Source organism: Montipora foliosa, unplaced genomic scaffold (genome assembly GCF_036669935.1).
Source record: "Montipora foliosa isolate CH-2021 unplaced genomic scaffold, ASM3666993v2 scaffold_434, whole genome shotgun sequence".
Taxonomy (NCBI): Eukaryota; Metazoa; Cnidaria; class Anthozoa; order Scleractinia; family Acroporidae; genus Montipora; species Montipora foliosa.
Genome location: NW_027179739.1, coordinates 372,501 through 377,470, shown reverse-complemented (window position 1 = coordinate 377,470; position 4,970 = coordinate 372,501). Strand labels below are relative to the sequence as shown.

Genomic DNA, 4,970 nt, shown 5'->3' with positions numbered 1-4,970 from the left:
TATAGGGGGTATGAAGGATAGCCCCCGACCACTTACCCTGTCCTGAATTGGTAATTATTTAATCATAATTATGGGAAACTTATAGTAATGACTTGCTTAACATTAATTTTCGGGTGAAGACATAAAACTTCTATTTGTAAACAAATATTCATTATATCATATCCACTTCTTGGGGTGATAAATCAACCTCGTTCCTGTCAGAACTTCCTACAAGGATTCCTTGTTGCTTTTGATTATACAATGAGCAGAATTGTTTGCAATTTTCATCGGATGCCTTGCACCTTCCAAACTGGTTGCACTCATCTGTAAAAAATGAAACTTTCATCTAACAGAAATAAATTCACCACCAAAATTGACTAGTTTGTAGTTCAAATATAGTCTCAGGCTGTTTAAAATGGTTTTGAATTTGTAAAGTTTGGTTCTTGATTTCCTTTGTCTTCTAACCTTTATTACATGTATATATTTACATTCATGAATCAGAGACAAAGGAAATTGAGAAACCAAAATATAAAAATCATTTCAGCTAAATTTTATTTTACTATCCAGCATTATTTATCTAATAATAAAAAGAGCGAAAGAAACTTTACACTACGTTTCGATGACTCCATGTCATCATTTTCAAGTGAAAATAAAATAAAATAAAATAAAATTTGATAACTTAAGATATACACACCGCGGGTGATGAAAACGTAAAAGCGTGCATGTAAATAGTGACAAATTTACATAAATAGTTTTGCGCGTATGGAGTCTGATTGTGTGTGCAAGCATGGCCTCTTTCGTCTTTATGAATAACATTTCATAAATCTGACAGTCCAGTTTTCCGTTGCACTTCTTTAAAACGGAAAAAATGTTGGAAAGGTCGCCGATGGTTTCAAGAGCGTGGTCGTTCTTTAAGTGCTTGCCGAGCGCTGAATAATGGTGCTCATCAATACGTTGGTGTAAATGGCTACTGTAGCCGACATACTCTGCATCACACAGATCACATTTATAATTAGAAACAACGCATTGTTGGCTAATTATAGGTGGTTTGGGCTCACACATCTTGAGGTCTTCACATATTTTGCGACTCTTGAACACAGGTTGAAGAGTGTGATCGATTTTGCTGCTTAGATCTGATAATTGCCTTTTCACTGCGTCAGCTGACTTTTGATCTTTAAAAGGCAAAACCACTCGGTGAACAGCATTTTCATTGGTGGATAATTGAGCTTGCTCTGCATGGTTTTCAGACCCCACTGAGGTGAAAAAGTGAGAGATAGTGGACTTGATGAGGCTGTCGGGGTACTTGAGGTTAGGAAACATCACCTTGAGATGATCACATTCAGATTTCAAAGACTCCCATGTGGACGACAGGTGGAGCGCACGATTTAACATGGTCTTGAGCAGCGATTTCTTGTACCTTTTATCGACATGGCTTTGGTGGTGAAGCAGTAGGCCAGTGTTAGTTGGTTTACGATAAACACTAGTTTCCAGTTTGCAGCTTTTTTTGAGGACTTCCATACCGATAAATGGTAACCTGTTATCAGACGCTAGTTCCATGGTGAAATTTATGGATGGATGACAACTATTAAGCGTTGATAAGAAATCCTCTGCTGCTGGTACATTTTTCATCGTAGCAAACGTAGACAAAGTCTAAAAAGTGGTCGAAAGCATCCGAACAGTTCAGTGCTAATGTCATCAGAGAAGAACTTAGATCAAAGCTCAAGCAGAAGGCGACCTTGAAGGATGAGATCAACGCGATTTACGACCAGATCCGTCTAAACTGCACGCCGCTTCAATACATGTGCATCGTAAGAACTATGGTAAACCTACGGACGAAACACAGTGAGAGTGTAATGGCCAATCACACCAACAAAATAATGAGGCTATTAAACAAGGATCATGATATCGACAAGCACATCCAAAACATTTCATCATACAAGCTCTCATTCTTCCAAAAGCTTGTTCTCTGCCGAGGTTTAAAGTTCTCCCTCCCACAACGCATATCTGTCATCGATATACAAGCGAATTTCGAAAAATTCTGTTGGAAACTGGAGCGTACTCTTGCCGATGACAAGAAAGAGTTAACCTTCGATCTATCGCACTTAATTACATCGTATGCAAATCACCGAAGCCGCCAAAACCACTTCAAAGGGCTATACAGCAATTGAAATGACTTGACAACATCGTCATCACGAAGCCAGATAAAGGAACTGGTGTAGTCATCATGAATAAATCTGATCATGTTAACCTGCTGAGTCAAGCATCTGTCAATGATACATCGAAGTTCACCCCTGTCAGCTTAGAGAGACCAAGAACGAGAGGCTGACCAGTAAAGCATTACCACCCCCTATTGCAGAAGGAGAAACACTTCGAATCTGTAGTACGGAAGATTTTGCCAAAGCAGATTGCCAATTGAGTTTGCCAGGCAGGCTCACGCCTTGCCCATTTTTATGGACTCCCAAAGACACACAAAGAGAAACTATCATTGAGACCTATCCTATCTGCCACCGGTACCTACAACTATGCCCTCATCTAGTGGCTCGATGAGAAGCTGAAGCCCCTGTCAGTCAATCGCTATACAATATCGGATACCTTCTCTTTTGCTGAAGAGATTCAAAACCTAGTCATCGACGGAGATGACATTCTGGTATCCTTTGACGTCACGTCGCTGTTCACTAATGTACCGCTTCAAGAAACTATCGAAATCATCGCTGAGAAGGCGTTTGTTGACAACTGGTTTAATGTTACACACAATCTTAACATTACAAAGCCTGACCTGGTTCAACTTCCAGAAGTTGCAACTATGAATCAACTATTCCAGTTTGATGGTAAACTTTATGAACAGATTGATGGCGTGGCAATGGGCTCCCCTTTGGGTCCACTCATGGCAAACGCATTTCTCTGTTCTATCAAGGAGAAACTAGATCATGACAACAAGCTCCCTGAATTTTACAGAAGGAACGTGGACGACACGTTTGCTACGATGAAAAATGTACCAGCAGCAGAGGAGTTCTTATCAACGCTTAATAGTTGTCATCCATCCGTAAATTTCACCATGGAACTAGCGTCTGATAACAGGTTACCATTTATCGGTATGGAAGTCCTCAAAAGGGCTGCAAACTGGAAACTAATGTTTATCGTAAACCAACTAACACTGGCCTACTGCTTCACCACCAAAGCCACGTCGATAAAAGGTACAAGAAATCGCTACTCAAGACCATGTTAAATCGTGCGTTCCACCTGTCGTCCACATGGGAGTCTTTGAAATCTGAATGTGATCATTTCAAGGTGATGTTTACTAACCTCAAGTACCCCGACAGCCTCATCAAGTCCACTATCTCTCACTTTTTCACCTCAGTGAGGTCTGAAAACCCTGGAGGGCAAGCTCAATTATCCACCAATGAAAATGCTGTTCATCGAGTGGTTTTGCCTTTTAAAGATGAAAAGGCAATTATCAGATCTAAGCAGCAAAATCGATCACACTCTTCAACCTGTGTTCAAGAGTCGCAAAATATGTGAAGACCTCAAGATGTGTGAGCCCAAACCACCTATAATTAGCCAACAATGCGTTGTGTATAATTATAAATGTGATCTGTGTGATGCAGAGTATGTCGGCTACACTAGCCGACATTTACACCAACGTATTGATGAGCACCGTTATTCAGCAATTGGCAAGCACTTAAAGAACGACCACGCTCTTGAAACCATCGGCGACCTTTCCAACAATTTTTCCGTTTTAAAGAAGTGCAACGGAAAACTGGACTGTCAGATTTATGAAATGTTATTCATAAAGACGACGAGGCCATGCTTGAACACACAATCAGACTCCATATGCGCAAAACTATTTATGTAAATTTGTCACTATTTACATGCACACTTTTACGTTTCATCACCTCGCACGGTATATATTGAGTTATCAAATTTTATTTTATTTTATTTTCACTTGAAAATGATGACATGGAGTCATCGAAACGTTGTGTAAAGTTTCTTTCGCACTTTTTTATTATTAGATGTTTAACTAAATCTAATTTTATTCGAGCATTATTTATACACTTTTAATCTGTCAAAAATCCTTTGCGTGTATCCTTGGCTGTGTATGATTGCGATGCCAGTGCATGTTCAAATTTCAAATCATGAACATGTTTTATTACAGAAAATATCTTGATCTCCCCACATGAGAGGGTTAAAATTGGTTCAAATCCTTCCTTCCCTTTTGGAAACTTTAATTAAGTTCATGCTGTAAAGTTTTGTCCTTTAAGACCCTGCTCTCACTAACCATACGGAATTTTCAGTGACTATTCATGGGGTTAGTAAGACTATTTTCCTGGAACCAAACTAACATTCATACAGCTGCTACTTAATAACTTGCCTTTTCAACAGAGAATTTGAACTGTTTGGGAGGACCCTCAATGTACCTTGACAGATGCTGTAGCAGTTCTCTTCGAGCTTCTTTCTTTGCAAATGTACACTCAATGTTCTTAAAGTTGCACTTTGTAGTAACATATCTCCTTACAGCCCTTTCAAAGGGAAAACACCAGAAATTGTCTGGGTGGGAAAAACGAAGAAAATTACTGGAAATGTGGAGAAGGTTATGCTCGGTGACTACACATGAAGTGAATCCTCTGTGATCCTCAGTGAGGATCAAATATCGGCTGGCTAATTTGAAGAAAAGGTGGGCATCCTCAAAACTCCAACCATCTCTTTTAGCGCAAACCAGTTCAGTCATCCTTACTGCCAATTGCCAAATGTGATAGTCCATGTCGTCTAGTAGGTCAGCAAACATTACTTTAGATGCTGGAAAGGCAAATTTGTGAAGTTCTTCTGCTTTCCAGAAAGGCAAACGGGAATCAATACCATTAGTTAGTCTCCCATCTTTAAGTTCTATAAAATCATAATTTTAGTCAACATTTATTGAATTCTGAATTATTGTTCTTTTCTTTACTTCACTGACAGTAGCTTAAGTTCCTTAATTATAATTATAAAAAATAAAT

The 4,970-nt window shown here is 39.1% G+C and overlaps 1 pseudogene; it reads left to right on the top strand.

Moving 5' to 3' along the window:
• The first annotated feature begins 1,796 nt into the window (after nucleotides 1-1,796).
• LOC137988924 (uncharacterized) lies at nucleotides 1,797-3,832 on the top strand (annotated as a pseudogene).
• The last annotated feature ends 1,138 nt before the right edge of the window (nucleotides 3,833-4,970 follow it).